The sequence below is a fragment of the Schistocerca nitens genome, chromosome 3, assembly GCF_023898315.1.
Source record: "Schistocerca nitens isolate TAMUIC-IGC-003100 chromosome 3, iqSchNite1.1, whole genome shotgun sequence".
NCBI lineage: Eukaryota > Metazoa > Arthropoda > Insecta > Orthoptera > Acrididae > Schistocerca > Schistocerca nitens.
In genome coordinates, this window is record NC_064616.1 from 940,898,926 (window position 1) to 940,910,766 (window position 11,841).

Sequence of the window (11,841 nt, forward strand, 5' to 3'; positions counted from 1 at the left end):
CTTTGTGCTAATCTTTCTGTAGCTGTGGGTTCAATGATTTCACCTAACTATTTAACGTCGTCGACCTTGTTTATTGTGCCTTATTTTGTGATCAAATTTTGCGTTTTGTGGCCATGAATTCGGTTTTTGAGAAAGACATTTGTAGTCCTACTTTCTCGGCACATTCCTTGAGGACTTCGATCTGATGAATTGCTGAAACTTCCTGGCAGATTAAAACTGTGTGCCCGACCGAGACTCGAACTCGGGACCTTTGCCTTTCACGGGCAAGTGCTCTACCACTGAGCTACCGAAGCACGACTCACGACCGGTACTCACAGCTTTACTTCTGCCAGTACCTCGTCTCCTACCTTCCAAATTTTACAGAAGCTCTCCTGCGGACCTTGCAGAACTAGCACTCCTGAAGCACTTGCCCGCGAAAGGCAAAGGTCCCGAGTTCGAGTCTCGGTCGGGCACACAGTTTTAATCTGCCAGGAAGTTTCATATCAGCGCACACTCCACTGCAGAGTGAAAATCTCATTCTGATGAATTGCTGTTTGTTCATATCCGGAAAGGATCGTAAAATCACTAGCAAAGGTTAGGCATGAGACGTTGATGTTATGCTGCTGTCATCCTAGCCTCGTGGGTCTCCAGATGTTTGTGTTTCTCATTTCGTTTCCCATTCTTTGATGACTTTATCTAGGACGATGTTGAAGAGTAATGGGGAGAGAACATCGCCCTGCCGGACGCCAGTCTTGATGGAGAAGGGTTGTTGAAACAGACTTTGGAAGTTGTTTCTGTTAGGGTTTGTTGGATGCGTCGTCGTGTTTTAGGTCGAGATTACTTTCTTCGAGTATATGAAAAAGGGATTGTCGGTCGATGGAGTCGTAGGGTTTCCTGAAGTCGACAAATGTGCAGATGGTTGGAAGATTTCCTATGGCTCGTATTTTCAGTGTGGATTCCAGGTTAAAAATTTGTTCGGTGGCCAATCTGTGTAGTCTGTATCCCGCTTGGTATTCACTAATTAGGAGTTCGACTTGTTCTTGTGCGCGTTGTAAGAGGCACGCGGAGATGATTTTATAAGGGACTGAAAGAAGGGAAATTCATCTATAGTTACTCACATCAGATTTGTCTCACTTTTTATGGAGTGGATGGATCAGTGCACGTTTCCAGTCCTCTGGGAGTCTTTCACGTCGCCAGATTTCCTGAATGATCTGTGAGATTTCCTGTAGTGATAGTGGTCCACGATTTTTCAGTTTTTCTGAGATGATTCCGTCTTCTCCTGACGATATTCCGTTCTTGAGTTTTTTGATGTGGTGATGGATTTCTTCTTGTGTCGGTGGATCGGCATCGGGTTTTGCATATCTTGGAGATATGTGTGGGAATCGTCCGGGTGGTTCGGAGTTGGTAAGGAGATCGGAAAAGCAATATGCCAATTCTTCACAGTCTTCTTTGTTGGTGAGAGTGAGTTTCCCATTTTGTTTCTTGAAGGTCAAATTTTGTGGTGGGTAACCTTTATTTTTGTCTGCGAAAGTTCTCTAGAAATTTCTGCTGTCTTAGTTTCTGAAATTGTCCTTAACTGACTTCAGCTGTTCAGTGATGTCGTTGCGTTTGGTTTTTCTGATGGTTCTGTTTCCGGATGTCGAGGAAGTGTTCTAGAGTTCCTGTCGATCTGTTGCTGTTGTGTTTTTGAATGGTGAGTCAGCGATTGATGATGGCTTGATTACAGTTGGAGACCCACCATGGGTGTTTTACCTTTTTTTTACAGTCGGATTATTTCTTTGGCTTTTCTAATAATTTTGCTGCAGAAGTCAGTCCAGTTGTTCGTCGGTTCTTTTTCTCATCCTTCAGTGATATTGGTTTCTAGAATTTTGGATCTGTCGAATTTTTGGATGCAGAGATTTTTGAGGTGAACTCTCTTCAGAGATAATTTCACTTTAACTCGTGTGAGGTAGTAGTTCGAGTCAATGTTCGCGCCTTGACGGGCTTGAATATCGTGGTATTCACCAAGATTCTGGATCGGGTATTGCCATGTTTTCTGTTCTTCTGGTTTTTTCCTAAAGTGGGTAGACATCATTTTGAGGTTGAATTGTTGGCAAATGTCAATCAGAAGTGTGCTGTTGGTGTTACTGTTTTGGTGTGCTGAATTTTTACCGCTGATTTTTCTATAGGTTTTCTTCTGTCCTAAATTGCGTGTTGAAGCCTCGCATTAGGATTTTCACCTCAAAAAAATGGTTCAAATGGCTCTGAGCACTATGGGACTTAACTTGTGAGGTCATCAGTCCCCTAGAACTTAGAACTACTTAAATCTAACTAACCTTAGGACACCGTACACATCCATGCCCGAGGCAGGATTCGAACCTGCGACCGTAGCGGTCGCGCGGTTCCAGACTGTAGCGCCTAGAACCGCTCGGCCACTCCGGCCGGCTTTTCACCTCATCTTGGTGAATTTTGCTCGTGGTTCTTTCGAGAGTGTTACAGAATTTTTCGACATTTTCGGGGTTTTTCTTATTTTCGATGTTGGTGGGGGCATGTGCATTGATGAGCGTATATTTTTTATTGGCGCTCTGAATGCGCTTAGTCATAAGTCGATTGTTGATGGGTGTGACTTTTTTAGAGTTGATGATGAATCTGTGTACGAGAAATGCCATGCCGAAGACTGGTACGCCTTTCGCGACCTTTTGTTGTGGTTTGCTCTTGAAGATGCGATAGATTCCATAATGCAAGATCTCATGGTCAGTTAGTCATGTTTCTTGAAGAGCAAGAATGAGAATTTTTTGTCGGTCGATTTCTTATGTGAGATTATGTAGTTTTCCTGTTTGGATCAATGTGTTGATATTTTGTGGTCCAACGAATGTTTTCTGCTTGTAGGGAAGTTTGCCAGATATCTCCGATATTCTCTGCTATGCAGTCCATTTGCCGTCTGTCGGGTTGTGTACCACCTGGAGTGAAGTTGAATTTACTTGCAATGTACATGTTTGTGTTTCATTGGTTTGGCCTGAATGATACCAGAACCGGATAGGACCAGGGGTTGTTCAAGCCTTTGGAGCCAAATACTCGCATTTTCAGCCGAGCTCTTTGAGCTAACAGACGCTGACAGGAGTACCAGTGACTTTCACTCAGACGTGTCTGGATTTTGGGTTCATCGGGTTGAATAGTCATTGAGTATTGTATTAATATTTGGTCTACCACAAGTACTTGATTTCCTCGGTACCACCCATATCTGGGAGGCTTTCAACTATCGACCACCTGGGGAGGCGCCAGATGGAGGATCTAACAACCTCACACGGAATTATTATTATTATTATTATTATTATTATTATTATTATTATTATATCAGAAAATCCGATATGATGTACCTTCCCACCACTGAAACGGATGTGTATTGTTCGATTAAATGTTTGCATCACTTAAATATAGGTTATAATTACGTTGCATTGCTGCTAGTAGACGTATTCCTCACTAATTCTAAGACAGTTGCCACCTGTTACTCCATCAAAGGAATTTATGTGTACAGCATTGTTGCAATACAGACGTTCAAATTATCCGATTTCTGTGATTTCATTTCGATACCAGATCGTTCTAATCGGATTCAGCCGGTCAGTCTTAATGTGGATTTCCGACTATGACTCTCATCATATGATAGACTCGGTAAACCACATTCCTCATCGGACTGTCAATTATCTATGACAGCGTCTGAATTCTGAAACACTAAGGAAAATACTAACACAATGTGCTAATTACAAATACCTTATTGAAATGTAAATATATGATATAACGAGATAATTTATTTGCTCTGCCATAACCCCATCCATCACCCCAGAGCACTGCAAAATTGGTTTCTATGCCAAGAGAGGATAAAGCTGTTTCCGTTTGTTCCACGATCACCGGACTTCAACCCGATAGAGAATATGTGGGCAGAGGTAACGAGGTCATTGCCATGTGGACCTACAAATGCAAGCGACCTTTGGACGAATATAGAAAACGTATGATAGGAAGTAAACCATCACGCTACACTGCCGAGAACCTTAGTGGAATCAGCGCCCCGACGCACTCGAGAAATCTTACGTAATGATGGTGGGTGGGTTGATTATTAAAATTATAGTCGTTCACAAAACCCATGTGGCCGATCATCTGATTATCAATGAAGCTTTGCTTTGTCGCAGCTCTTTAGCATACAAGTCCATTCATTTTAAGTCTCCTCCTCATAATTCTTGCAATGCAAGGTAACCTAAAAATCTCATCCACTAGACGCCAACTGAAGAATTGATTAGCGCATGTGTCGTTCAATAGACAGCAGTCGTGTCTCTCGCTGGACTCAATGACTCTCTCTCTGTCTCTGTCTCTCTCTCTCTCTCTCTCTCTCTCTCTCTCTCTCTCTGTGTGTGTGTGTGTGTGTGTGTGTGTGTGTGTGTGTGTGTGTGTGTGTGAGTGTGAGTGTTGTTTCGTGTTCATGCACAATCTGAATCAATACTATTAACATTATAGAGAGAAGCAACAATAAATATTGCATCAAATATAACTGTAAAGTGTTTTAATGCAATGGCTAGTTACTACAAACTGAATTTTTACCCAACCCATGTCCTGCATATTACGTCAAGTAATATGTATTAAAGTTTCTTCAAGATGTATGAACTCCATAATATTGTTAGCAGAGACAGTGCGCTCTTGTTGTCGCGGCTCGCGACAAGTGCAGCGATTAGCAGTGCCCAATGCCACCGCGATTTGCTTATGTTGGTTGAATGTGGATATTGGAGCAGACGCTTCGCGCTAAACACAAGAAATCACCATGGCTCTGACTGCAGTTAGAAGACATCACTGCCTGCATGTTCTTATAGTAACCAACGTGAGACTACTCACAGGTGCCATAGAGCAATTGGAACGGATATCATGTCATTAGTCATCAGAATATTGACCAGTGATGAAATGTCCACTTTATTTGAATCCCAAGAAAATAGGAACCTTCTCACAAAGTAATTTGAGGTGATATCAAAATTTATCGAACACACAAAAATTAACTGCAGAGCTTCCATGCACGCAGTAGTAGCACACAAGGAAATATTATATCCTGGAAGCGTATACTTCATCCCCTCATCTCATATCAGAGGCCTTGTTTTAGTATTAAACGAGAAAATAAACACAAAAAACTATAGTTTCTGAGAAGCATATAAGTCATTTCCTCTTCTCATATCTTAGCTTTTGTTTTAGTATGAAATGAAAAAATAAAAAAATTTGGGTTCTGAAGCATAATAGAACACTAGATTCGTATCGTAGGCCATATCGGAAACGGAAAAAAGCAGGAAGCTCTCCATTCTTTTGTTCAACAGCCTGTTTCCTTTCATTTATTACTGCCGCTCGCAGATTCTTATTTAAGGACTTGAGGGCATCAAGTTCTCCAGCAGAATGAGCCTTATGTTATTGTGCTAACCACGGTATGGAAAAAATGCAACGAAGACGAGTTCCCCTGGAGCAGTGAAGATATTTGCACATGTCTATATTCAGCAATGACTGCCAGCTGCCAAAACACTTTACAGAATTGATGCGGTGGGCACTTCAGACTTCATTCAATACGTCGTCAGGAGACGGACGGAAACGTCAAATTAACGTCGCTTTGCTAGTCATATTCAGTCCAAAATGAGATGTTGTTAAGGTAGCTGAGTGTTCTAGCAATTAAACTTTGATAATTCCCATATGAGTATTCCGACAGCCAAAAGAACACGTTAGTGTGTAACCATCGGGAACTACATTAATATCAAACTGGAAGAACTCGAGACAATACGTGGGCTCTTCCCTTCGCTGGGTAACGTCTTACTGTTACTTAGGATTCTCTCTGTCGTAGGCGTAATACAAATGAAACTTCACATTTACGAGGCACTATCCGCTATTCTTGACAAACATCAATAACTTGTAATCACTGCGAGTGGCAACTGTGTGATGATAATGGTACAGGTTTTCAGTGGATATGGTGGTGTTATGATGTCAAACTGCTTACAGTAACGTTATGGTGGCGCACATAATCTAGCGCTGACTAACTAAGCAAAGATGTGTGGTGGCGTCGTCTCTTCTCTATATTTGGCATCACCTTGCGTAATCTGATTTTAAAAAAATGGTTCAAATGGCTCTGAGCACTATGGGACTCAACATCTTAGGTCATAAGTCCCCTAGAACTTAGAACTACTTAAACCTAACTAACCTAAGGACATCACACACACCCATGCCCGAGGCAGGATTCGAACCTGTGACCGTAGCAGTCCCGCGGTTCCGGACTGCAGCGCCAGAACCGCTAGACCACCGCGGCCGGCTATCTGATTTAACGAACATAGTACTCTATTCATGAGCAGCTAATGATGCAGTATAACTACAGAGATCATTTTGCGGGTATTACACTAATTCTGCAATGAATTGCTTGACAAATATTACCATCAGTAGGCCGGGGTGGCCGAGCGGTTCTAAGCGCTACAGTCTGGAACCGCGCGACCACTATGGTCGCAGGTTCGAATCCTGCCTCGGGCACGGATGTGTGTGATATCCTTAGGTTAGTTAGGTTTAAGTAGTTCTAAGTTCTAGGGGATTGATGACCTCAGAAGTTGTCCCATAGTGCTCAGAGCCATTTTTTTCTACTGTTCGTAAATACTTTTATACTGACCGTTCGTTATTTCACAAAATATGCGCTACAATCTGATTCGCGTGTATATGACATGGGTTAGCGCCATCACAAAGCAGTGACTAAGGAATGGATGCCGTTGAAGTCCCGTTACAGTGAAGGCAAGACAAAAGTTCGCAAATAATATGCATTGCCTAAAAAAAAAACAATTGCATCTTAAGACGTCCACACTTCCACAGGGCGTTGAAATACAGCAACGGCGGCAAATGAAAATTTGTTCCTGACCATGGTTCGAAACTGGATCTTCCACTAACCAGGCAGCTGCGCTGACCATTACACTATCGGCACACAACAGCCAACTCCCTGCAGGATCCATCTACACAAGCTCCTCATCAAATGCAAATTCCCATGTTTGCCACACACGCGGTACCCCTCCCCCCCCCCCTTCCCTCGACTATTATTTCCTATGCTCGCTGCCACACTGTATTTCCGCTAGGGTTCGGACGATGACGTGCGTCTAGCACTCAAAACATTCGATGGCCCATCGAGACCTGAATAATTATACAGGATATTTCTGGAGGAATAGCAAATACTGTTGAAGGTGGTGGTATAGACAATTTTCAGAAAAAATGCCATATAACATGTGTCCAATTTTTATTGTGTACATACAGCCGGGTTCAATGCATTTTCGTTTCGTTTCGTTTGTCGGTCCTTACTGGACTACCTGTTGTCTACACTTCCATGAAAATGAGCTTCCAGCATTATTTGGCTGCAAGAATGCGTATGCTCCTTCAGTATGACGGGTCTCCTGCACATTCTAGTCGTCAGTTGACACATCATCCAAACCTAACATTTCCCGAATTACGGATCAGTAGATTTGGACAGTTTTCCTGGCCACCAAGGTGCCTGGAATTTATCCCCTTGGATTTTTGCCTGTGGGGATGGTTGAAAGGCGATGTCTACAAAGAAAAAGTAAACCCAAGAGCCGATTTGATCTTTCGGATTACGAACAGTGCAGCTCTCATAAAAGAACGCAAAGGCGACCTCAGAAGAGATACACGTGGTGTTATCAAAAGGAGTCAAAAGTGCTTTGTAGTAGGTGGGGGAGTTTTTGAAAATCAACTTTGGACGACCTCACTTGCCTTGCTTTGAGTTTGTTAGGGTTACGTACTAACAGCTTTATCACTGTACTCAATAAAATGTGGACACGTTTATACGGAATTTTTTATGCAATTCGTTTATACTACCTCTTGCTAAAATATCTACTATTCCTCCTGAAACACGCTGTGTATTCATATATGTGTGGTGTGTGTCCGAAAGAAAAGACACCTAGAATCCGGATTCTAACCTGCTCAGGCACAAATTTTCATCTGCCGCCGTAGCTGTATTTTAACTCCCTGTGGCAGCCTGGACATCTGTCCTTCGATATTTAATTGATTAACAAGCCTGTCTGTTTCGATTTGTAGTGTCTGTACTTTCAGACATGTCCGAAAGAACAGACACCCCCCCCCACATATATATATATATATATATATATATATATATATATATATATATATATATATATATGTTTGGCAACTCAGTGATTGTGACGGACTGGAGCTGCATTAACCTAGTCATTTCACTAGATATAGTAGGAATTTTCTGAACAATTGATGTTCAATACGTGACAGCGATTTGGAAAATTTACGTTTGCGAGATGGTTAGTTTATGCGTTAATTACAGTGTCTCTCATCGTTTACTTTGTGGGAAACCTGCTTCTTTCTGCCCTAGCCTGTACTACTGCAATGAGTGAATGCTCGCTTTCTTGATACCTCACTGGATGTGCTTCTGCAACTGTAGCCAAAGATTCAAACCCAACTGGAAAGCCGGCCGAAGTGGCCGTGCGGTTAAAGGCGCTGCAGTCTGGAACCGCAAGACCGCTACGGTCGCAGGTTCGAATCCTGCCTCGGGCATGGATGTTTGTGATGTCCTTAGGTTAGTTAGGTTTAACTAGTTCTAAGTTCTAGGGGACTAATGACCTCAGAAGTTGAGTCCCATAGTGCTCAGAGCCATTTGAACCCAACTGGGAAAGTTTAATTCACGTCGGGTAGTTTAGCTCCTCCTCTACTGTCATTGAAAAGGCTCACAACGTAATTAATGATAGGAATCCTACGAAACATTGAGTTCATACTGCAGTGCTGTGGAGACGAAAACAATAGTTTTTCACAATTAATAGATGAAAGATGTAGTTTGTCAGATGACACTAATTATGACTGCATTATTAATTGTTGGTTCACAGGCATTTTAAATGTTACGGCTGGAAGAACAGAAACACCAGATTTTCACCATATGAAATATTCGAATTCACCTTAAGTCTTTACGTTTCGAGCATAACAGCCGTCAGAAAAGCTGACAACAAGAAGCCAGGTCATGCCTGTCTACTGGCGGATGTGCCAATGACAGTGATCTCAGTAACAATATTGTATAGCAAAGATACGTTGCCAACTCAACCACTGGAGAAGCTCCAAAATTGTCAATCGCATTTGGTGAATACGCTTTCAAGGTTTCGGTCCGATTAAGACAGAAAACACAAGTAATAGTCGCAGTTATTAATTTATGACGTTTTGTTTGCACTCAGTGCATCGATGTGTTACAAGTAATTACACTCTAGCCCCTAAACTTAGTTGTAGAAAGGCGAATAAGACTCATTGACAGATAATGTGTATATTCCACTTCTTGCTACTCACAACTTTGAGAAGACGCTATAGTCACTTCTGCCGTCACTCACAGAACACATCAGCTAACATCCTTCCTGACAATAGCACTGAAACTTGGCAACAGCGCAGAATATGTTTGGCAACTCTGTGACTGTCGAGTTACTTCCTTGATTGCACAGATCTATCCTGCTAAATTCACTTGATATTACGGTGTCATTTCAATTGAATAATGTGAATGATTTTCTCTTGAGATGTGATATAAGGATATCAGTTAATGCTTTTCTGTCCACGAAAGTCGTCCCACACGGGAAATACAACTACTCTCGTCTCTTATGTTGCGATTTATATGTCATAGCGGCTATTGGGCCAATAAGTAAGGCACGGCTGCTGCACGTCTTCACTGTATCCGAGGTAACGTGCTTGTCCACCAGGTGCAAGCTGCTTTCGTTCGCCTTTCGAGACTTGCTGAACGCTAGATTTTTAATTCTCTTATAGGAGGAGCTACAAGCAGATAGACAGAAACTCAATAAGGGAATCATCAGACAACGCTAGAGTCAAATTCGTCTTGCTACTTTCAGTACCCCTTAGTGTCAGAGCGAAAACCTTATGGTACTGGAAAATTCATAATGCCACTTTTGTTTTCTTCCGACATATTGTTTGTTGTTGTGAATACATAATTTTATCTATGAACTGTCACATTCCCATAATACTTTATTATTATTTACATGAAGTAAATACAGACCTTTTTGAAGTCAAAAGTCGGTAATATTCTAATAATTCGTGTCAAAATAGGCACAATAGTCTTAGACACTTAATGGCTTATTAAGATAGACTGCCGTCGTGATATTTCTGTGGTAAGTTGAATTTAATTTGTATTAGTACAGTGGACACTCTAATTTCCTTTTCCATTAGATTATTGAAAACGTAATCATCAAAGCGAAATTAATCAGCAACAGCTTATTCTTTCACAATATGTAAAACAATCTGAAAATGCTAAAGTAGTTTACAAATTCCTACTGGTTCTAAATATTTCATTAAACCAGAGTAATATGAACAGCATTTTCCTTTAGAAATGAATTGACTTAACGGTTGATCGATCAAGAGCGGGAAAGGTAAAATTTTGCGAGTATAGGATCACAGGGTTCCCTACCAGTCCTCTGGATAGTTTTGTTTCTTAAATCAGCAGAGTGCGTTATCATGCAGTAGCACACGTGATGTAGTTTTTATTGGCCGATTTTCTTACACTGCGACCAAGAGGTGTATCAGTTGTTGGCAAATTCCAGCTGTTACGGACACACCCTTGGGGAGGAATCAGTAGTGCAAAACACACTTTTGGAACTAACAGGTGGAAAATATAATGTTCACACTACTTTTTGCTCGAGTTTACGTCTTTTGGTAGCATTTCTTCTTAGGAAGTTAAGATAAAGGCATCAAAACTCGTCACCAGTAACAGTATTGCATAGGAATGCTCAATGAGCGACCTGATGACGTTCAAGAAAAACTGCAATAATAATCACTCAGTTAATTTTTTTGTTTCGAATTAGAGTATGCAGTACTCCTAAACCAGACTTCTGAAACTTGCCTGTTGAATGCAAATGTCGCATGATGTTTAAAAGGTAATCTGTCACTTTTATCAGTATTAGAGACTTCCTTAGTGTGGAAAATCATTCATGTTAGAACGATCATTCTTGAAACAAGGATATCTTTTTCTGGCGTATTTTTTCCGGAAGCACTCGCTCGACTCACGTAGTTCAAATCTTTTGAGCTGCCTCCTCTGCATTCACCCCTCTATTATACCAAAAGTAAATATTGTGTTGCAGAAGTTACATCTTTTTACACGTGTGAACCAATTTTACAACGCTTAACCATAGTTCACGATTTTCAAGTATGCAAAATCCGAAGCTTAACTGCAAGATGATAACTAGAACTTCAAATTCGAAAGTGACAATCGATATACACACTGACAGCGTCGCGCCGCGTCCACATGGGCGTCACTCGATTTCAGGCGGCTGTTGGTGACTGGCCGAGGCCGGTACCCACTGCAGCGCGAGGAAACGCTCGAGCGTCAGCTGTTCTGATCGCGACGCAGCCACGAGCTGTCCTGCAGAATTGATTCTGGAAGTATTTGTTATTACTGCTGGGTAAATCGTGAACCGAATTATCTTTCATGTTCAGTCTCATAGCTTTAGAAGAGGGCCGAAAGGCGGAAAAAAAAAAAAAAAAAAAAGAAGGAGATACAGTCGGACGAGAACACGCGGCTACATGTTTAGAATGCACGACGATTACTTTTTTTTTAAGAAACAGCTGCAGGAGCAAGAGGACGGGTAGGGCAGGGGTCGACAGCCGAGGTCTGGCCATCTCACGGCCATGCACAAGCAACGTGTTCTAGCATCGAAAGATCAGGGAGAGGATGTAACGGGCTTGTTCAGAATGGTTCAGATGGCTCTGAGAACTATGGGACTTAACATCTGAGGTCATCAGTCCCCTAGACTTAGAACTACGTAAACCCAACTAACTTCACACACATCCATGCCCGTGGCAGGATTCGAACCTGCGACCATA

The 11,841-nt window shown here is 41.8% G+C and overlaps 1 non-coding gene across 1 annotated transcript; it reads right to left on the reverse strand.

The window, feature by feature from the left end:
* Positions 1-220: 220 nt before the first annotated feature.
* On the reverse strand, positions 221-294 carry Trnas-uga (transfer RNA serine (anticodon UGA)). Its single transcript has one exon. It is a non-coding gene; the product is annotated as a tRNA-Ser (tRNA).
* Positions 295-11,841: the final 11,547 nt, after the last annotated feature.